At 41.6% G+C, this 18,929-nt stretch overlaps 56 pseudogenes; all 56 read right to left on the bottom strand.

The window, feature by feature from the left end:
- Positions 1–123: 123 nt before the first annotated feature.
- On the bottom strand, positions 124–242 carry LOC134596642 (5S ribosomal RNA; annotated as a pseudogene).
- A 224-nt stretch (positions 243–466) lies between these two features.
- LOC134596096 (5S ribosomal RNA) lies at positions 467–585 on the bottom strand (annotated as a pseudogene).
- A 134-nt stretch (positions 586–719) lies between these two features.
- On the bottom strand, positions 720–838 carry LOC134589368 (5S ribosomal RNA; annotated as a pseudogene).
- A 225-nt stretch (positions 839–1,063) lies between these two features.
- On the bottom strand, positions 1,064–1,182 carry LOC134596572 (5S ribosomal RNA; annotated as a pseudogene).
- A 134-nt stretch (positions 1,183–1,316) lies between these two features.
- LOC134595235 (5S ribosomal RNA) lies at positions 1,317–1,435 on the bottom strand (annotated as a pseudogene).
- Positions 1,436–1,660: 225 nt separating this feature from the next.
- LOC134598081 (5S ribosomal RNA) lies at positions 1,661–1,779 on the bottom strand (annotated as a pseudogene).
- Positions 1,780–2,003: 224 nt separating this feature from the next.
- LOC134594337 (5S ribosomal RNA) lies at positions 2,004–2,122 on the bottom strand (annotated as a pseudogene).
- Positions 2,123–2,256: 134 nt separating this feature from the next.
- On the bottom strand, positions 2,257–2,375 carry LOC134588953 (5S ribosomal RNA; annotated as a pseudogene).
- Positions 2,376–2,600: 225 nt separating this feature from the next.
- Positions 2,601–2,719, bottom strand: LOC134596765 (5S ribosomal RNA; annotated as a pseudogene).
- Positions 2,720–2,944: 225 nt separating this feature from the next.
- Positions 2,945–3,063, bottom strand: LOC134595719 (5S ribosomal RNA; annotated as a pseudogene).
- Positions 3,064–3,197: 134 nt separating this feature from the next.
- Positions 3,198–3,316, bottom strand: LOC134596883 (5S ribosomal RNA; annotated as a pseudogene).
- A 134-nt stretch (positions 3,317–3,450) lies between these two features.
- On the bottom strand, positions 3,451–3,569 carry LOC134594479 (5S ribosomal RNA; annotated as a pseudogene).
- A 134-nt stretch (positions 3,570–3,703) lies between these two features.
- On the bottom strand, positions 3,704–3,822 carry LOC134588056 (5S ribosomal RNA; annotated as a pseudogene).
- Positions 3,823–3,956: 134 nt separating this feature from the next.
- On the bottom strand, positions 3,957–4,075 carry LOC134598353 (5S ribosomal RNA; annotated as a pseudogene).
- A 135-nt stretch (positions 4,076–4,210) lies between these two features.
- Positions 4,211–4,329, bottom strand: LOC134595866 (5S ribosomal RNA; annotated as a pseudogene).
- Positions 4,330–4,706: 377 nt separating this feature from the next.
- On the bottom strand, positions 4,707–4,825 carry LOC134589162 (5S ribosomal RNA; annotated as a pseudogene).
- Positions 4,826–5,050: 225 nt separating this feature from the next.
- Positions 5,051–5,169, bottom strand: LOC134589666 (5S ribosomal RNA; annotated as a pseudogene).
- A 224-nt stretch (positions 5,170–5,393) lies between these two features.
- On the bottom strand, positions 5,394–5,512 carry LOC134594336 (5S ribosomal RNA; annotated as a pseudogene).
- A 134-nt stretch (positions 5,513–5,646) lies between these two features.
- On the bottom strand, positions 5,647–5,765 carry LOC134588952 (5S ribosomal RNA; annotated as a pseudogene).
- Positions 5,766–5,990: 225 nt separating this feature from the next.
- Positions 5,991–6,109, bottom strand: LOC134594129 (5S ribosomal RNA; annotated as a pseudogene).
- A 316-nt stretch (positions 6,110–6,425) lies between these two features.
- Positions 6,426–6,544, bottom strand: LOC134594584 (5S ribosomal RNA; annotated as a pseudogene).
- Positions 6,545–6,768: 224 nt separating this feature from the next.
- Positions 6,769–6,887, bottom strand: LOC134589087 (5S ribosomal RNA; annotated as a pseudogene).
- Positions 6,888–7,021: 134 nt separating this feature from the next.
- LOC134588506 (5S ribosomal RNA) lies at positions 7,022–7,140 on the bottom strand (annotated as a pseudogene).
- Positions 7,141–7,275: 135 nt separating this feature from the next.
- Positions 7,276–7,394, bottom strand: LOC134595865 (5S ribosomal RNA; annotated as a pseudogene).
- Positions 7,395–7,771: 377 nt separating this feature from the next.
- LOC134598260 (5S ribosomal RNA) lies at positions 7,772–7,890 on the bottom strand (annotated as a pseudogene).
- A 477-nt stretch (positions 7,891–8,367) lies between these two features.
- Positions 8,368–8,486, bottom strand: LOC134589654 (5S ribosomal RNA; annotated as a pseudogene).
- A 478-nt stretch (positions 8,487–8,964) lies between these two features.
- Positions 8,965–9,083, bottom strand: LOC134597046 (5S ribosomal RNA; annotated as a pseudogene).
- A 134-nt stretch (positions 9,084–9,217) lies between these two features.
- LOC134595690 (5S ribosomal RNA) lies at positions 9,218–9,336 on the bottom strand (annotated as a pseudogene).
- A 225-nt stretch (positions 9,337–9,561) lies between these two features.
- On the bottom strand, positions 9,562–9,680 carry LOC134589643 (5S ribosomal RNA; annotated as a pseudogene).
- A 225-nt stretch (positions 9,681–9,905) lies between these two features.
- Positions 9,906–10,024, bottom strand: LOC134587735 (5S ribosomal RNA; annotated as a pseudogene).
- Positions 10,025–10,249: 225 nt separating this feature from the next.
- LOC134589154 (5S ribosomal RNA) lies at positions 10,250–10,368 on the bottom strand (annotated as a pseudogene).
- Positions 10,369–10,593: 225 nt separating this feature from the next.
- On the bottom strand, positions 10,594–10,712 carry LOC134595817 (5S ribosomal RNA; annotated as a pseudogene).
- Positions 10,713–10,938: 226 nt separating this feature from the next.
- On the bottom strand, positions 10,939–11,057 carry LOC134594352 (5S ribosomal RNA; annotated as a pseudogene).
- Positions 11,058–11,191: 134 nt separating this feature from the next.
- Positions 11,192–11,309, bottom strand: LOC134597978 (5S ribosomal RNA; annotated as a pseudogene).
- A 225-nt stretch (positions 11,310–11,534) lies between these two features.
- On the bottom strand, positions 11,535–11,653 carry LOC134588029 (5S ribosomal RNA; annotated as a pseudogene).
- Positions 11,654–11,878: 225 nt separating this feature from the next.
- LOC134594520 (5S ribosomal RNA) lies at positions 11,879–11,997 on the bottom strand (annotated as a pseudogene).
- A 134-nt stretch (positions 11,998–12,131) lies between these two features.
- Positions 12,132–12,250, bottom strand: LOC134595184 (5S ribosomal RNA; annotated as a pseudogene).
- A 559-nt stretch (positions 12,251–12,809) lies between these two features.
- On the bottom strand, positions 12,810–12,928 carry LOC134597279 (5S ribosomal RNA; annotated as a pseudogene).
- Positions 12,929–13,062: 134 nt separating this feature from the next.
- On the bottom strand, positions 13,063–13,181 carry LOC134595578 (5S ribosomal RNA; annotated as a pseudogene).
- A 134-nt stretch (positions 13,182–13,315) lies between these two features.
- On the bottom strand, positions 13,316–13,434 carry LOC134595812 (5S ribosomal RNA; annotated as a pseudogene).
- Positions 13,435–13,568: 134 nt separating this feature from the next.
- LOC134595688 (5S ribosomal RNA) lies at positions 13,569–13,687 on the bottom strand (annotated as a pseudogene).
- Positions 13,688–13,912: 225 nt separating this feature from the next.
- LOC134597326 (5S ribosomal RNA) lies at positions 13,913–14,031 on the bottom strand (annotated as a pseudogene).
- A 225-nt stretch (positions 14,032–14,256) lies between these two features.
- On the bottom strand, positions 14,257–14,375 carry LOC134597088 (5S ribosomal RNA; annotated as a pseudogene).
- A 225-nt stretch (positions 14,376–14,600) lies between these two features.
- On the bottom strand, positions 14,601–14,719 carry LOC134589142 (5S ribosomal RNA; annotated as a pseudogene).
- A 225-nt stretch (positions 14,720–14,944) lies between these two features.
- LOC134595816 (5S ribosomal RNA) lies at positions 14,945–15,063 on the bottom strand (annotated as a pseudogene).
- Positions 15,064–15,289: 226 nt separating this feature from the next.
- LOC134589131 (5S ribosomal RNA) lies at positions 15,290–15,408 on the bottom strand (annotated as a pseudogene).
- Positions 15,409–15,542: 134 nt separating this feature from the next.
- LOC134594186 (5S ribosomal RNA) lies at positions 15,543–15,661 on the bottom strand (annotated as a pseudogene).
- A 134-nt stretch (positions 15,662–15,795) lies between these two features.
- On the bottom strand, positions 15,796–15,913 carry LOC134597976 (5S ribosomal RNA; annotated as a pseudogene).
- A 225-nt stretch (positions 15,914–16,138) lies between these two features.
- On the bottom strand, positions 16,139–16,257 carry LOC134588028 (5S ribosomal RNA; annotated as a pseudogene).
- Positions 16,258–16,482: 225 nt separating this feature from the next.
- Positions 16,483–16,601, bottom strand: LOC134596382 (5S ribosomal RNA; annotated as a pseudogene).
- A 134-nt stretch (positions 16,602–16,735) lies between these two features.
- LOC134594812 (5S ribosomal RNA) lies at positions 16,736–16,854 on the bottom strand (annotated as a pseudogene).
- A 225-nt stretch (positions 16,855–17,079) lies between these two features.
- Positions 17,080–17,198, bottom strand: LOC134594852 (5S ribosomal RNA; annotated as a pseudogene).
- A 629-nt stretch (positions 17,199–17,827) lies between these two features.
- Positions 17,828–17,946, bottom strand: LOC134597263 (5S ribosomal RNA; annotated as a pseudogene).
- Positions 17,947–18,171: 225 nt separating this feature from the next.
- Positions 18,172–18,290, bottom strand: LOC134597755 (5S ribosomal RNA; annotated as a pseudogene).
- A 225-nt stretch (positions 18,291–18,515) lies between these two features.
- LOC134597179 (5S ribosomal RNA) lies at positions 18,516–18,634 on the bottom strand (annotated as a pseudogene).
- Positions 18,635–18,768: 134 nt separating this feature from the next.
- LOC134595362 (5S ribosomal RNA) lies at positions 18,769–18,887 on the bottom strand (annotated as a pseudogene).
- Positions 18,888–18,929: the final 42 nt, after the last annotated feature.

Raw genomic sequence — 18,929 nt, 5'->3', positions numbered from 1 at the left:
AATGCGATCTCGCTAATGTTGGTAGAATATCAAACTCTGGTTGCGACAAAAGACAAGACGCTTCTGGATGGGGAAAAAAGTGGTCTGATTATGACATCATAATGCAAAAAAGAAATAAACAAAAGCTTACGGCACCTGAGGTTCCTAGTTGGTCTCCCATACAAGTACTAACCAGGCCTGAGTCTGGATGGCTTCCGAGATCTGACGAGATCAGGCATTTTCAGACTGGTATGGCCGTAAGTGAAATTAAGAGAATGCGATCTCGCTAATGTTGGTAGAATATCTAACTCTGGTTGCGACAAAAGACAAGATGCTTCTGGATAGGAAAAAAGTGGTCTGATTATGACATCATAATGCAAAAAAGAAATAAACAAAAGCTTACGGCACCTGAGGTTCCTAGTTGGTCTCCCATAGGGAAAAAAGTGGTCTGATTATGACATCATAATTCAAAAAAGAAATAAACAAAAGCTTACGGCACCTGAGGTTCCTAGTTGGTCTCCCATACAAGTACTAACCAGGCCCAAGTCTGGATGGTTTCCGAGATCTGACGAAATCAGGCATTGTCAGACTGGTATGGCCGTAAGTGAAATTAAGAGAATGCAATCTCGTTAATGTTGGTAGAATATCAAACTCTGGTTGCGACAAAAGACAAGATGCTTCTGGTTAGGGAAAAAAGTGGTCTGATTATGACATCATAATGCAAAAAAGAAATTAAAAAAAGCTTACGGCACCTGAGGTTCCTAGTTGGTCTCCCATACAAGTACTAACCAGGCCCGAGTTTGGATGGCTTACGAGATCTGACGAGATTAGGCATTTTCAGACTGGTATGGCCGTAATTGAAATTAAGAGAATGCGATCTCGCTAATGTTGGTAGAATATCAAACTCTGGTTGCGACAAAAGACAAGACGCTTCTGGATAGGGAAAAAAGTGGTCTGATTATGACATCATAATGCAAAAAAGAAATAAACAAAAGCTTACGGCACCTGAGGTTCCTAGTTGGTCTCCCATAGGGAAAAAAGTGGTCTGATTATGACATCATAATGCAAAAAAGAAATAAACAAAAGCTTACGGCACCTGAGGTTCCTAGTTGGTCTCCCATACAAGTACTAACCAGGCCCGAGTCTGGATGGCTTCCGAGATCTGACGAGATCAGCCATTTTCAGACTGGTATGGCCGTAAGAGAAATTAAGAGAATGCAATCTCGCTTATGTTGGTAGAATATCAAACTCTGGTTGCGACAAAAGACAAGACGCTTCTGGATAGGGAAAAAAGTGGTCTGATTATGACATCATAATGCAAAAAAGAAATAAACAAAAGCTTACGGCACCTGAGGTTCCTAGTTGGTCTCCCATACAAGTACTAACCAGGCCCAAGTCTGGATGGCTTCCGAGATCTGATGAGATCAGGCATTTTCAGACTGGTATGTCCGTAAGTGAAATTAAGAGAATGCGATCTCGCTAATGTTGGTAGAATATCAAACTCTGGTTGCAACAAAAGACAAGACGCTTCTGGATAGGGAAAAAAGTGGTCTGATTATGACATCATAATGCAAAAAAGAAATAAACAAAAGCTTACGGCACCTGAGGTTCCTAGTTGGTCTCCCATAGGGAAAAAAGTGGTCTGATTATGACATCATAATGCAAAAAATAAATAAACAAAAGCTTACGGCACCTGAGGTTCCTAGTTGGACTCCCATACAAGTACTAACCAGGCCCGAGTCTGAATGGCTTCCGAGATCTGACGAGATCAGGCATTTTCAGACTGGTATGGTCATAAGTGAAATTAAGAGAATGCGATCTCGCTAATGTTGGTAGAATATCTAACTCTGGTTGCGACAAAAGACAAGATGCTTCTGGATAGGAAAAAAGTGGTCTGATTATGACATCATAATGCAAAAAAGAAATAAACAAAAGCTTACGGCACCTGAGGTTCCTAGTTGGTCTCCCATAGGGAAAAAAGTGGTCTGATTATGACATCATAATGCAAAAAAGAAATAAACAAAAGCTTACGGCACCTGAGGTTCCTAGTTGGTCTCCCATACAAGTACTAACCAGGCCCAAGTCTGGATGGTTTCCGAGATCTGACGAGATCAGGCATTGTCAGACTGGTATGGCCGTAAGTGAAATTAAGAGAATGCAATCTCGTTAATGTTGGTAGAATATCAAACTCTGGTTGCGACAAAAGACAAGATGCTTCTGGTTAGGGAAAAAAGTGGTCTGATTATGACATCATAATGCAAAAAAGAAATTAAAAAAAGCTTACGGCACCTGAGGTTCCTAGTTGGTCTCCCATACAAGTACTAACCAGGCCCGAGTCTGGATGGCTTACGAGATCTGACGAGATTAGGCATTTTCAGACTGGTATGGCCGTAATTGAAATTAAGAGAATGCGATCTTGCTAATGTTGGTAGAATATCAAACGCTGGTTGCGACAAAAGACAAGACGCTTCTGGATAGGGAAAAAAGTGGTCTGATTATGACATCATAATGCAAAAAAGAAATAAACAAAAGCTTACGGCACCTGAGGTTCCTAGTTGGTCTCCCATAGGGAAAAAAGTGGTCTGATTATGACATCATAATGCAAAAAAGAAATAAACAAAACCTTACGGCACCTGAGGTTCCTAGTTGGTCTCCCATACAAGTACTAACCAGGCCCGAGTCTAGATGGCTTCCGAGATCTGACGAGATCATGCATTTTCAGACTGGTATGGCCGTAAGGGAAATTAAGAGAATGCAATCTCGCTAATGTTGGTAGAATATCAAACTCTGGTTGCAACAAAAGACAAGACGCTTCTGGATAGGGAAAAAAGTGGTCTGATTATGACATCATAATGCAAAAAAGAAATAAACAAAAGCTTACGGCACCTGAGGTTCCTAGTTGGTCTCCCATAGGGAAAAAAGTGGTCTGATTATGACATCATAATGCAAAAAAGAAATAAACAAAAGCTTACGGCACCTGAGGTTCCTAGTTGATCTCCCATACAAGTACTAACCAGGCCCGAGTCTGGATGGCTTCCGAGATCTGACGAGATCAGGCATTTTCAGACTGGTATGGCCGTAAGTGAAATTAAGAGAATGCGATCTCGCTAATGTTGGTAGAATATCTAACTCTGGTTGCGACAAAAGACAAGATGCTTCTGGATAGGGAAAAAAGTGGTCTGATTATGACATCATAATGCAAAAAAGAAATAAACAAAAGCTTACGGCACCTGAGGTTCCTAGTTGGACTCCCATACAAGTACTAACCAGGCCCGAGTCTGAATGGCTTCCGAGATCTGACGAGATCAGGCATTTTCAGACTGGTATGGCCATAAGGGAAATTAAGAGAATGCGATCTCGCTAATGTTGGTAGAATATCAAACTCTGGTTGCGACAAAAGACAAGTTGCTTCTGGTTAGGGGAAAAAGTGGTCTGATTATGACATCATAATGCAAAAAAGAAATAAACAAAAGCTTACGGCACCTGAGGTTCCTAGTTGGTCTCCCATACAAGTACTAACCAGGCCCAAGTCTGGATGGCTTCCGAGATCTGACGAGATCAGGCATTGTCAGACTGGTATGGCCGTAAGTGAAGTTAAGAGAATGCAATCTCGTTAATGTTGGTAGAATATCAAACTCTGGTTGCGACAAAAGACAAGATGCTTCTGGTTAGGGGAAAAAGTGGTCTGATTATGACATCATAATGCAAAAAAGAAATAAACAAAAGCTTACGGCACCTGAGGTTCCTAGTTGGTCTCCCATACAAGTACTAACCAGGCCCGAGTATGGATGGCTTCCGAGATCTGACAAGATCAGGCATTTTCAGACTGGTATGGCCGTAAGGGAAATTAAGAGAATGCAATCTCGCTAATGTTGCTAAAATATCAAACTCTGGTTGCGACAAAAGACAAGACGCTTCTGGATAGGGAAAAAAGTGTTCTGATTATGACATCATAATGCAAAAAAGAAATAAACAAAAGCTTACGGCACCTGAGGTTCCTAGTTGGTCTCCTATACATGTACTAACCAGGCCCGAGTCTGGATGGCTTCCGAGATCTGACGAGATCAGGCATTTTCAGACTGGTATGGCCGTAAGTGAAATTAAGAGAATGCGATCTCGCTAATGTTGGTAGAATATCAAACTCTGGTTGCGACAAAAGACAAGACGCTTCTGGATAGGGAAAAAAAGTGGTCTGATTATGACATCATAATGCAAAAAAGAAATAAACAAAAGCTTACGGCACCTGAGGTTCCTAGTTGGTCTCCCATACAAGTACTAACCAGACCCGAGTCTGGATGGCTTCCGAGATCTGACGAGATCAGGCATTTTCAGACTGGTATGGCCGTAAGTGAAATTAAGAGAATGCGATCTCACTAATGTTGGTAGAATATCAAACTCTGGTTGCGACAAAAGACAAGACGCTTCTGGATGGGGAAAAAAGTGGTCTGATTATGACATCATAATGCAAAAAAGAAATAAACAAAAGCTTACGGCACCTGAGGTTCCTAGTTGGTCTCCCATACAAGTACTAACCAGACTCGAGTCTGGATGGCTTCCGAGATCAGGCATTTTCAGACTGGTATGGCCGTAAGTGAAATTAAGAGAATGCGATCTCGCTAATGTTGGTAGAATATCAAACTCTGGTTGCGACAAAAGACAAGACGCTTCTGGATAGGGAAAAAAGTGGTCTGATTATGACATCATAATGCAAAAAAGAAATAAACAAAAGCTTACGGCACCTGAGGTTCCTAGTTGTTCTCCCATACAAGTACTAACCAGGCCTGAGTCTGGATGGCTTCCGAGATCTGATGAGATCAGGCATTTTCAGACTGGTATGTCCATAAGTGAAATTAAGAGAATGCGATCTCGCTAATGTTGGTAGAATATCAAACTCTGGTTGCAACAAAAGACAAGACGCTAATGGATAGGGAAAAAAGTGGTCTGATTATGACATCATAATGCAAAAAAGAAATAAACAAAAGCTTACGGCACCTGAGGTTCCTAGTTGGTCTCCCATAGGGAAAAAAGTGGTCTGATTATGACATCATAATTTAAAAAAGAAATAAACAAAAGCTTACGGCACCTGAGGTTCCTAGTTGGTCTCCCATACAAGTACTAACCAGGCCCGAGTCTGGATGGCTTCCGAGATCTGACGAGATCAGGCATTTTCAGACTGGTATGGCCGTAAGTGAAATTAAGAGAATGCGATCTCGCTAATGTTGGTAGAATATCTAACTCTGGTTGCGACAAAAGACAAGATGCTTCTGGATAGGAAAAAAGTGGTCTGATTATGACATCATAATGCAAAAAAGAAATAAACAAAAGCTTACGGCACCTGAGGTTCCTAGTTGGTCTCCCATAGGGAAAAAAGTGGTCTGATTATGACATCATAATTCAAAAAAGAAATAAACAAAAGCTTACGGCACCTGAGGTTCCTAGTTGGTCTCCCATACAAGTACTAACCAGGCCCAAGTCTGGATGGTTTCCGAGATCTGACGAGATCAGGCATTGTCAGACTGGTATGGCCGTAAGTGAAATTAAGAGAATGCAATCTCGTTAATGTTGGTAGAATATCAAACTCTGGTTGCGACAAAAGACAAGATGCTTCTGGTTAGGGAAAAAAGTGTTCTGATTATGACATCATAATGCAAAAAAGAAATTAAAAAAAGCTTACGGCACCTGAGGTTCCTAGTTGGTCTCCCATACAAGTACTAACCAGGCCCGAGTCTGGATGGCTTACGAGATCTGACGAGATTAGGCATTTTCAGACTGGTATGGCCGTAATTGAAATTAAGAGAATGCGATCTCGCTAATGTTGGTAGAATATCAAACTCTGGTTGCGACAAAAGACAAGACGCTTCTGGATAGGGAAAAAAGTGGTCTGATTATGACATCATAATGCAAAAAAGAAATAAACAAAAGCTTACGGCACCTGAGGTTCCTAGTTGGTCTCCCATAGGGAAAAAAGTGGTCTGATTATGACATCATAATGCAAAAAAGAAATAAACAAAAGCTTACGGCACCTGAGGTTCCTAGTTGGTCTCCCATACAAGTACTAACCAGGCCCAAGTCTGGATGGCTTCCGAGATCTGATGAGATCAGGCATTTTCAGACTGGTATGGCCGTAAGTGAAATTAAGAGAATGCGATCTCGCTAATGTTGGTAGAATATCAAACTCTGGTTGCAACAAAAGACAAGACGCTTCTGGATAGGGAAAAAAGTGGTCTGATTATGACATCATAATGCAAAAAAGAAATAAACAAAAGCTTACGGCACCTGAGGTTCCTAGTTGGTCTCCCATAGGGAAAAAAGTGGTCTGATTATGACATCATAATGCAAAAAAGAAATAAACAAAAGCTTACGGCACCTGAGGTTCCTAGTTGGTCTCCCATAGGGAAAAAAGTGGTCTGATTATGACATCATAATGCAAAAAAGAAATAAACAAAAGCTTACGGCACCTGAGGTTCCTAGTTGGTCTCCCATACAAGTACTAACCAGGCCCGAGTCTGGATGGCTTCCGAGATCTGACGAGATCAGGCATTTTCAGACTGGTATGGCCGTAAGGGAAATTAAGAGAATGCGATCTCGCTAATGTTGGTAGAATATCTAACTCTGGTTGCGACAAAAGACAAGATGCTTCTGGATAGGAAAAAAGTGGTCTGATTATGACATCATAATGCAAAAAAGAAATAAACAAAAGCTTACGGCACCTGAGGTTCCTAGTTGGTCTCCCATAGGGAAAAAAGTGGTCTGATTATGACATCATAATGCAAAAAAGAAATAAACAAAAGCTTACGGCACCTGAGGTTCCTAGTTGGTCTCCCATACAAGTACGAACCAGGCCCGAGTATGGATGGCTTCCGAGATCTGACAAGATCAGGCATTGTCAGACTGGTATGGCCGTAAGGGAAATTAAGAGAATGCAATCTCGTTAATGTTGGTAAAATATCAAACTCTGGTTGCGACAAAAGACAAGACGCTTCTGGATAGGGAAAAAAGTGTTCTGATTATGACATCATAATGCAAAAAAGAAATAAACAAAAGCTTACGGCACCTGAGGTTCCTAGTTGGTCTCCTATACATGTACTAACCAGGCCCGAGTCTAGATGGCTTCCGAGATCTGACGAGATCAGGCATTTTCAGACTGGTATGGCCGTAAGTGAAATTAAGCGAATGCGATCTCGCTAATGTTGGTAGAATATCAAACTCTGGTTGCGACAAAAGACAAGACGCTTCTGGATAGGGAAAAAAAGTGGTCTGATTATGACATCATAATGCAAAAAAGAAATAAACAAAAGCTTACGGCACCTGAGGTTCCTAGTTGGTCTCCCATACAAGTACTAACCAGACCCGAGTCTGGATGGCTTCCGAGATCTGACGAGATCAGGCATTTTCAGACTGGTATGGCCGTAAGTGAAATTAAGAGAATGCGATCTCGCTAATGTTGGTAGAATATCAAACTCTGGTTGCGACAAAAGACAAGACGCTTCTGGATGGGGAAAAAAGTGGTCTGATTATGACATCATAATGCAAAAAAGAAATAAACAAAAGCTTACGGCACCTGAGGTTCCTAGTTGGTCTCCCATACAAGTACTAACCAGACTCGAGTCTGGATGGCTTCCGAGATCAGGCATTTTCAGACTGGTATGGCCGTAAGTGAAATTAAGAGAATGCGATCTCGCTAATGTTGGTAGAATATCAAACTCTGGTTGCGACAAAAGACAAGACGCTTCTGGATAGGGAAAAAAGTGGTCTGATTATGACATCATAATGCAAAAAATAAATAAACAAAAGCTTACGGCACCTGAGGTTCCTAGTTGGTCTCCCATACAAGTACTAACCAGGCCTGAGTCTGGATGGCTTCCGAGATCTGATGAGATCAGGCATTTTCAGACTGGTATGTCCGTAAGTGAAATTAAGAGAATGCAATCTCGCTAATGTTGGTAGAATATCAAACTCTGGTTGCAACAAAAGACAAGACGCTTCTGGATAGGGAAAAAAGTGGTCTGATTATGACATCATAATGCAAAAAAGAAATAAACAAAAGCTTATGGCACCTGAGGTTCCTAGTTGGTCTCCCATAGGGAAAAAGTGGTCTGATTATGACATCATAATGCAAAAAAGAAATAAACAAAAGCTTACGGCACCTGAGGTTCCTAGTTGGTCTCCCATACATGTACTAACCAGAACCGAGTCTGGATGCCTTCCGAGATCTGACGAAATCAGGCATTTTCAGACTGGTATGGCCGTAAGGGAAATTAAGAGAATGCGATCTCGCTAATGTTGGTAGAATATCAAACTCTGGTTGCGACAAAAGACAAGACGCTTCTGGATAGGGAAAAAAGTGGTCTGATTATGACATCATAATGCAAAAAAGAAATAAACAAAAGCTTACGGCACCTGAGGTTCCTAGTTGGTCTCCCATACAAGTACTAACCAGGCCCGAGTCTGGATGGCTTCCGAGATCTGACGAGATCAGGCATTTTCAGACTGGTATGGCCGTAAGTGAAATTAAGAGAATGCAATCTCGTTAATGTTGGTAGAATATCAAACTCTGGTTGCGACAAAAGACAAGATGCTTCTGGTTAGGGAAAAAAGTGGTCTGATTATGACATCATAATGCAAAAAAGAAATTAAAAAAAGCTTACGGCACCTGAGGTTCCTAGTTGGTCTCCCATACAAGTACTAACCAGGCTCGAGTCTGGATGGCTTACGAGATCTGACGAGATTAGGCATTTTCAGACTGGTATGGCCGTAATTAAAATTAAGAGAATGCGATCTCGCTAATGTTGGTAGAATATCAAACTCTGGTTGCGACAAAAGACAAGACGCTTCTGGATAGGGAAAAAAGTGGTCTGATTATGACATCATAATGCAAAAAAGAAATAAACAAAAGCTTACGGCACCTGAGGTTCCTAGTTGGTCTCCCATAGGGAAAAAAGTGGTCTGATTATGACATCATAATGCAAAAAAGAAATAAACAAAAGCTTACGGCACCTGAGATTCCTAGTTGGTCTCCCATACAAGTACTAACCAGGCCCGAGTCTGGATGGCTTCCGAGATCTGACGAGATCAGCCATTTTCAGACTGGTATGGCCGTAAGGGAAATTAAGAGAATGCAATCTCGCTTATGTTGGTAGAATATCAAACTCTGGTTGCGACAAAAGACAAGACGCTTCTGGATAGGGAAAAAAGTGGTCTGATTATGACATCATAATGCAAAAAAGAAATAAACAAAAGCTTACGGCACCTGAGGTTCCTAGTTGGTCTCCCATACAAGTACTAACCAGGCCCGAGTCTGGATGGCTTCCGAGATCTGACGAGATCAGGCATTTTCAGACTGGTATGGCCGTAATTGAAATTAAGAGAATGCGATCTCGCTAATGTTGGTAGAATATCAAACTCTGGTTGCGACAAAAGACAAGACGCTTCTGGATAGGGAAAAAAGTGGTCTGATTATGACATCATAATGCAAAAAAGAAATAAACAAAAGCTTACGGCACCTGAGGTTCCTAGTTGGTGTCCCATAGGGAAAAAAGTGGTCTGATTATGACATCATAATGCAAAAAAGAAATAAACAAAAGCTTACGGCACCTGAGGTTCCTAGTTGGTCTCCCATACAAGTACTAACCAGGCCCGAGTCTGGATGGCTTCCGAGATCTGACGAGATCAGGCATTTTCAGACTGGTATGGCCGTAAGTAAAATTAAGAGAATGCGATCTCGCTAATGTTGGTAGAATATCAAACTCTGGTTGCGACAAAAGACAAGACGCTTCTGGATAGGGAAAAAAGTGGTCTGATTATGACATCATAATGCAAAAAAGAAATAAACAAAAGCTTACGGCACCTGAGGTTCCTAGTTGGTGTCCCATAGGGAAAAAAGTGGTCTGATTATGACATCATAATGCAAAAAAGAAATAAACAAAAGCTTACGGCACCTGAGGTTCCTAGTTGGTCTCCCATACAAGTACTAACCAGGCCCGAGTCTGGATGGCTTTCGAGATCTGACAAGATCAGGCATTTTCAGACTGGTATGGCCGTAAGGGAAATTAAGAGAATGCGATCTCGCTAATGTTGGTAGAATATCAAACTCTGGTTGCGACAAAAGACAAGACGCTTCTGGATAGGGAAAAAAGTGGTCTGATTATGACATCATAATGCAAAAAAGAAATAAACAAAAGCTTACGGCACCTGAGGTTCCTAGTTGGTCTCCCATAGGGAAAAAAGTGGTCTGATTATGACATCATAATGCAAAAAAGAAATAAACAAAAGCTTACGGCACCTGAGGTTCCTAGTTGGTCTCCCATACAAGTACTGACCAGGCCCGAGTCTGGATAGCTTCCGAGATCTGACGAGATCAGGCATTTTCAGACTGGTATGGCCGTAAGTGAAATTAAGAGAATGCGATCTCGCTAATGTTGGTAGAATATCAAACTCTGGTTGCGACAAAAGACAAGACGCTTCTGGATAGGGAAAAAAGTGGTCTGATTATGACATCATAATGCAAAAAAGAAATAAACAAAAGCTTACGGCACCTGAGGTTCCTAGTTGGTCTCCCATAGGGAAAAAAGTGGTCTGATTATGACATCATAATGCAAAAAAGAAATAAACAAAAGCTTACGGCACCTGAGGTTCCTAGTTGGTCTCCCATACATGTACTAACCAGGCCCGAGCCTGGATGGCTTCCGAGATCTAACGAGATCAGGCATTTTCAGACTGGTATGGCCGTAAGCGAAATTAAGAGAATGCGATCTCGCTAATGTTGGTAGAATATCAAACTCTGGTTGCGACAAAAGACAAGACGCTTCTGGATAGGGAAAAAAGTGGTCTGATTATGACATCATAATGCAAAAACGAAATAAACAAAAGCTTACGGCACCTGAGGTTCCTAGTTGGTCTCCCATAGGGAAAAAAAGTGGTCTGATTATGACATCATAATGCAAAAAAGAAATAAACAAAAGCTTACGGCACCTGAGGTTCCTAGTTGGTCTCCCATACAAGTACTGACCAGGCCCGAGTCTGGATAGCTTCCGAGATCTGACGAGATCAGGCATTTTCAGACTGGTATGGCCGTAAGGGAAATTAAGAGAATGCGATCTCGCTAATGTTGGTAGAATATCAAACTCTGGTTGCGACAAAAGACAAGACGCTTCTGGATAGGGAAAAAAGTGGTCTGATTATGACATCATAATGCAAAAAAGAAATAAACAAAAGCTTACGGCACCTGAGGTTCCTAGTTGGTCTCCCATACAAGTACTAACCAGGCCCAAGTCTGGATGGCTTCGAGATCTGACGAGATCAGGCATTTTCAGACTGGTATGGCCGTAAGTGAAATTAAGAGTATGCGTTCTCGCTAATGTTGGTAGAATATCAAACTCTGGTTGCAACAAAAGACAAGACGCTTCTGGATAGGGAAAAAAGTGGTCTGATTATGACATCATAATGCAAAAAAGAAATAAACAAAAGCTTACGGCACCTGAGGTTCCTAGTTGGCCTCCCATAGGGAAAAAAGTGGTCTGATTATGACATCATAATGCAAAAAAGAAATAAATGAAAGCTTACGGCACCTGAGGTTCCTAGTTGGTCTCCCATACAAGTACTAACCAGGCCCGAGTCTGGATGGCTTCCAAGATCTGACGAGATCAGGCATTTTCAGACTGGTATGGCCTTAAGTGAAATTGAGAGAATGCGTTCTCGCTAATGTTGGTAGAATATCAAACTCTGGTTGCAACAAAAGACAAGACGCTTCTGGATAGGGAAAAAAGTGGTCTGATTATGACATCATAATGCAAAAAAGAAAAAAACAAAAGCTTACGGCACCTGAGGTTCCTAGTTGGTCTCCCATAGGGAAAAAAGTGGTCTGATTATGACATCATAATGCAAAAAAGAAATAAACAAAAGCTTACGGCACCTGAGGTTCCTAGTTGGTCTCCCATACAAGTACTAACCAGGCCCGAGTCTGGATGGCTTCTGAGATCTGACGAGATCAGGCATTTTCAGACTGGTATGGCCGTAAGTGAAATTAAGAGAATGCGATCTCGCTAATGTTGGTAGAATATCAAACTCTGGTTGCGACAAAAGACAAGACGCTTCTGGATAGGGAAAAAAGTGGTCTGATTATGACATCATAATGCAAAAAATAAATAAACAAAAGCTTACGGCACCTGAGGTTCCTAGTTGGTCTCCCATACAAGTACTAACCAGGCCCGAGTCTGGATGGCTTCCGAGATCTGACGAGATCAGGCATTTTAAGACTGGTATGGCCGTAAGTGAAGTTGAGAGAATGCGATCTCGCTAATGTTGGTAGAATATCAAACTCTGGTTGCAACAAAAGACAAGACGCTTCTGGATAGGGAAAAAAGTGGTCTGATTATGACATCATAATGCAAAAAAGAAATAAACAAAAGCTTACGGCACCTGAGGTTCCTAGTTGGCCTCCCATAGGGAAAAAAGTGGTCTGATTATGACATCATAATGCAAAAAAGAAATAAACGAAAGCTTACAGCACCTGAGGTTCCTAGTTGGTCTCCCATACAAGTACTAACCAGGCCCGAGTCTGGATGGCTTCCAAGATCAGGCATTTTCAGACTGGTATGGCCTTAAGTGAAATTAAGAGAATGCGTTCTCGCTAATGTTGGTAGAATATCAAACTGTGGTTGCAACAAAAGACAAGACGCTTCTGGATAGGGAAAAAAGTGGTCTGATTATGACATCATAATGCAAAAAAGAAAAAAACAAAAGCTTACGGCACCTGAGGTTCCTAGTTGGTCTCCCATAGGGAAAAAAGTGGTCTGATTATGACATCATAATGCAAAAAAGAAATAAACAAAAGCTTACGGCACCTGAGGTTCCTAGTTGGTCTCCCATACAAGTACTAACCAGGCCCAAGTCTGGATGGCTTCCGAGATCTGACGAGATCAGGCATTTTCAGACTGGTATGGGCGTAAATGAAATTAAGAGAATGCGATCTCGTTAATGTTGGTAGAATATCAAACTCTGGTTGCGACAAAAGACAAGATGCTTCTGGATAGGGAAAAAAGTGGTCTGATTATGACATCATAATGCAAAAAAGAAATAAACAAAAGCTTACGGCACCTAAGGTTCCTAGTTGGTCTCCCATACAAGTACTAACCAGGCCCGAGTCTGGATGGCTTCCGAGATCTGACGAGATCAGGCATTTTCAGACTGGTATGGCCGTAAGTGAAATTAAGAGAATGCGATCTCGCTAATGTTGGTAGAATATCAAACTCTGGTTGCGACAAAAGACAAGACGCTTCTGGATAGGGAAAAAAGTGGTCTGATTATGACATCATAATGCAAAAAAGAAATAAACAAAAGCTTACGGCACCTGAGGTTCCTAGTTGGTCTCCCATACAAGTACTAACCAGGCCCGAGTCTGGATGGCTTCCGAGATCTGACGAGATCAGGCATTTTAAGACTGGTATGGCCGTAAGGGAAATTAAGAGAATGCAATCTCGCTTATGTTGGTAGAATATCAAACTCTGGTTGCGACAAAAGACAAGAAGCTTCTGGATAGGGAAAAAAGTGGTCTGATTATGACATCATAATGCAAAAAAGAAATAAACAAAAGCTTACGGCACCTGAGGTTCCTAGTTGGTCTCCCATACAAGTACTAACCAGGCCCGAGTCTGGATGGCTTCCGAGATCTGACGAGATCAGGCATTTTCAGACTGGTATGGCCGTAATTGAAATTAAGAGAATGCGATCTCGCTAATGTTGGTAGAATATCAAACTCTGGTTGCGACAAAAGACAAGACGCTTCTGGATAGGGAAAAAAGTGGTCTGATTATGACATCATAATGCAAAAAAGAAATAAACAAAAGCTTACGGCACCTGAGGTTCCTAGTTGGTGTCCCATAGGGAAAAAAGTGGTCTGATTATGACATCATAATGCAAAAAAGAAATAAACAAAAGCTTACGGCACCTGAGGTTCCTAGTTGGTCTCCCATACAAGTACTAACCAGGCACGAGTCTGGATGGCTTCCGAGATCTGACGAGATCAGGCATTTTCAGACTGGTATGGCCGTAAGTAAAATTAAGAGAATGCGATCTCGCTAATGTTGGTAGAATATCAAACTCTGGTTGCGACAAAAGACAAGACGCTTCTGGATAGGGAAAAAAGTGGTCTGATTATGACATCATAATGCAAAAAAGAAATAAACAAAAGCTTACGGCACCTGAGGTTCCTAGTTGGTGTCCCATAGGGAAAAAAGTGGTCTGATTATGACATCATAATGCAAAAAAGAAATAAACAAAAGCTTACGGCACCTGAGGTTCCTAGTTGGTCTCCCATACAAGTACTAACCAGGCCCGAGTCTGGATGGCTTCCGAGATCTGACAAGATCAGGCATTTTCAGACTGGTATGGCCGTAAGGGAAATTAAGAGAATGCGATCTCGCTAATGTTGGTAGAATATCAAACTCTGGTTGCGACAAAAGACAAGACGCTTCTGGATAGGGAAAAAAGTGGTCTGATTATGACATCATAATGCAAAAAAGAAATAAACAAAAGCTTACGGCACCTGAGGTTCCTAGTTGGTCTCCCATAGGGAAAAAAGTGGTCTGATTATGACATCATAATGCAAAAAAGAAATAAACAAAAGCTTACGGCACCTGAGGTTCCTAGTTGGTCTCCCATACAAGTACTGACCAGGCCCGAGTCTGGATAGCTTCCGAGATCTGACGAGATCAGGCATTTTCAGACTGGTATGGCCGTAAGTGAAATTAAGAGAATGCGATCTCGCTAATGTTGGTAGAATATCAAACTCTGGTTGCGACAAAAGACAAGACGCTTCTGGATAGGGAAAAAAGTGGTCTGATTATGACATCATAATGCAAAAAAGAAATAAACAAAAGCTTACGGCACCTGAGGTTCCTAGTTGGTCTCCCATAGGGAAAAAAGTGGTCTGATTATGACATCATAATGCAAAAAAGAAATAAACAAAAGCTTACGGCACCTGAGGTTCCTAGTTGGTCTCCCATACATGTACTAACCAGGCCCGAGCCTGGATGGCTTCCGAGATCTAACGAGATCAGGCATTTTCAGACTGGTATGGCCGTAAGCGAAATTAAGAGAATGCGATCTCGCTAATGTTGGTAGAATATCAAACTCTGGTTGCGACAAAAGACAAGACGCTTCTGGATAGGGAAAAAAGTGGTCTGATTATGACATCATAATGCAAAAACGAAATAAACAAAAGCTTACGGCACCTGAGGTTCCTAGTTGGTCTCCCATAGGGAAAAAAAGTGGTCTGATTATGACATCATAATGCAAAAAAGAAATAAACAAAAGCTTACGGCACCTGAGGTTCCTAGTTGGTCTCCCATACAAGTACTGACCAGGCCCGAGTCTGGATAGCTTCCGAGATCTGACGAGATCAGGCATTTTCAGACTGGTATGGCCGTAAGTGAAATTAAGAGAATGCGATCTCGCTAATGTTGGTAGAATATCAAACTCTGGTTGCGACAAAAGACAAGACGCTTCTGGATAGGGAAAAAAGTGGTCTGATTATGACATCATAATGCAAAAAAGAAATAAACAAAAGCTTACGGCACCTGAGGTTCCTAGTTGGTCTCCCATACAAGTACTAACCAGGCCCAAGTCTGGATGGCTTCCGAGATCTGACGAGATCAGGCATTTTCAGACTGGTATGGCCGTAAGGGAAATTAAGAGAATGCGATCTCGCTAATGTTGGTAGAATATCAAACTCTGGTTGCGACAAAAGACAAGACGCTTCTGGATAGGGAAAAAAGTGGTCTGATTATGACATCATAATGCAAAAAAGAAATAAACAAAAGCTTACGGCACCTGAGGTTCCTAGTTGGTCTCCCATACAAGTACTAACCAGGCCCAAGTCTGGATGGCTTCGAGATCTGACGAGATCAGGCATTTTCAGACTGGTATGGCCGTAAGTGAAATTAAGAGTATGCGTTCTCGCTAATGTTGGTAGAATATCAAACTCTGGTTGCAACAAAAGACAAGACGCTTCTGGATAGGGAAAAAAGTGGTCTGATTATGACATCATAATGCAAAAAAGAAATAAACAAAAGCTTACGGCACCTGAGGTTCCTAGTTGGCCTCCCATAGGGAAAAAAGTGGTCTGATTATGACATCATAATGCAAAAAAGAAATAAATGAAAGCTTACGGCACCTGAGGTTCCTAGTTGGTCTCCCATACAAGTACTAACCAGGCCCGAGTCTGGATGGCTTCCAAGATCTGACGAGATCAGGCATTTTCAGACTGGTATGGCCTTAAGTGAAATTGAGAGAATGCGTTCTCGCTAATGTTGGTAGAATATCAAACTCTGGTTGCAACAAAAGACAAGACGCTTCTGGATAGGGAAAAAAGTGGTCTGATTATGACATCATAATGCAAAAAAGAAAAAAACAAAAGCTTACGGCACCTGAGGTTCCTAGTTGGTCTCCCATAGGGAAAAAAGTGGTCTGATTATGACATCATAATGCAAAAAAGAAATAAACAAAAGCTTACGGCACCTGAGGTTCCTAGTTGGTCTCCCATACAAGTACTAACCAGGCCCAAGTCTGGATGGCTTCCGAGATCTGACGAGATCGGGCATTTTCAGACTGGTATGGCCGTAAGTGAAATTAAGAGAATGCGATCTCGTTAATGTTGGTAGAATATCAAACTCTGGTTGCGACAAAAGACAAGATGCTTCTGGATAGGGAAAAAAGTGGTCTGATTATGACATCATAATGCAAAAAAGAAATAAACAAAAGCTTACGGCACCTGAGGTTCCTAGTTGGTCTCCCATACAAGTACTAACCAGGCCCGAGTCTGGATGGCTTCCGAGATCTGACGAGATCAGGCATTTTCAGACTGGTATGGCCGTAAATGAAATTAAGAGAATGCGATCTCGTTAATGTTGGTAGAATATCAAACTCTGGTTGCGACAAAAGACAAGACGCTTCTGGATAGGGAAAAAAGTGGTCTGATTATGACATCATAATGCAAAAAAGAAATAAACAAAAGCTTACGGCACCTGAGGTTCCTAGTTGGTCTCCCATAGGGAAAAAAGTGGTCTGATTATGACATCATAATGCAAAAAAGAAATAAACAAAAGCTTACGGCACCTGAGGTTCCTAGTTGGTCTCCCATACAAGTACTAACCAGGCCCGAGTCTGGATGGCTTCCGAGATCTGACGAGATCAGGCATTTTCAGACTGGTATGGCCATAAGTGAAATTAAGAGAATGCGATCTCGCTAATGTTGGTAGAATATCAAACTCTGGTTGCGACAAAAGACAAGACGCTTCTGGATAGGGAAAAAAGTGGTCTGATTATGACATCATAATGCAAAAAAGAAATAAACAAAAGCTTACGGCACCTGAGGTTCCTAGTTGGTCTCCCATACAAGTACTAACCAGGGTCGAGTCTGGATGGCTTCCGAGATATGACGAGATCAGGCATTTTCAGACTGGTATGGCCGTAAATGAAATTAAGAGAATGCGATCTCGCTAATGTTGGTAGAATATCAAACTCTGGTTGCGACAAAAGACAAGACGCTTCTGGATAGGGAAAAAAGTGGTCTGATTATGACATCATAATGCAAAAAAGAAATAAATAAAAGTTAAGGCACCTGAGGTTCCTAGTTGGTCTCCCATACAAGTACTAACCAGGCCCAAGTTTGGATGGCTTCCGAGATCAGGCATTTTCAGACTGGTATGGCCGTAAGTGAAATTAAGAGAATGCAATCTCGCTAATGTTGGTAGAATATCAAACTCTGGTTGCGACAAAAGACAAGACGCTTCTGGATAGGGAAAAAAGTGGACTGATTATGACATCATAATGCAAAAAAGAAATAAACAAAAGCTTACGGCACCTGAGGTTCCTAGTTGGTCTCCCATACAAGTACTAACCAGGCCCGAGTCTGGATGGCTTCCGAGATCTGACGAGATCAGGCATTTTCAGACTGGTATGGCCTTAAGTGAAATTAATCGAATGCGTTCTCGCTAATGTTGGTAGAATATCAAACTCTGGTTGCAACAAAAGACAAGACGCTTCAGGATAGGGAAAAAAGTGGTCTGATTATGACATCATAATGCAAAAAAGAAATAAACAAAAGCTTACGGCACCTGAGGTTCCTAGTTGGCCTCCCATAGGGAAAAAAGTGGTCTGATTATGACATCATAATGCAAAAAAGAAATAAACGAAAGCTTACGGCACCTGAGGTTCCTAGTTGGTCTCCCATACAAGTACTAACCAGGCCCGAGTCTGTATGGCTTCCAAGATCTGACGAGAACAGGCATTTTCAGACTGGTATGGCCGTAAGTGAAATTAAGAGAATGCGATCTCGCTAATGTTGGTAGAATATCAAACTCTGGTTGCGACAAAAGACAAGATGCTTCTGGATAGGGAAAAAAGTGGTCTGATTATGACATCATAATGCAAAAAAGAAATAAACAAAAGCTTACGGCACCTGAGGTTCCTAGTTGGTCTCCCATAGGGAAAAAAGTGGTCTGATTATGACATCATAATGCAAAAAAGAAATAAACAAAAGCTTACGGCACCTGAGGTTCCTAGTTGGTCTCCCATACAAGTACTAACCAGGCCCAAGTCTGGATGGCTTCCGAGATCTGACGAGATCAGGCATTTTCAGACTGGTATGGCCGTAAGTGAAATTAAGAGAATGCGATCTCGTTAATGTTGGTAGAATATCAAACTCTGGTTGCGACAAAAGACAAGATGCTTCTGGATAGGGAAAAAAGTGGTCTGATTATGACATCATAATGCAAAAAAGAAATAAACAAAAGCTTACGGCACCTGAGGTTCCTAGTTGGTCTCCCATACAAGTACTAACCAGGCCCGAGTCTGGATGACTTCCGAGATCTGACGAGATCAGGCATTTTCAGACTGGTATGGCCGTAAGTGAAATTAAGAGAATGCGATCTCGCTAATGTTGGTAGAATATC

Source organism: Pelobates fuscus, chromosome 2 (genome assembly GCF_036172605.1).
Source record: "Pelobates fuscus isolate aPelFus1 chromosome 2, aPelFus1.pri, whole genome shotgun sequence".
NCBI classification, from domain to species: Eukaryota; Metazoa; Chordata; class Amphibia; order Anura; family Pelobatidae; genus Pelobates; species Pelobates fuscus.
This window is presented reverse-complemented; position numbering and strand designations above follow the sequence as displayed.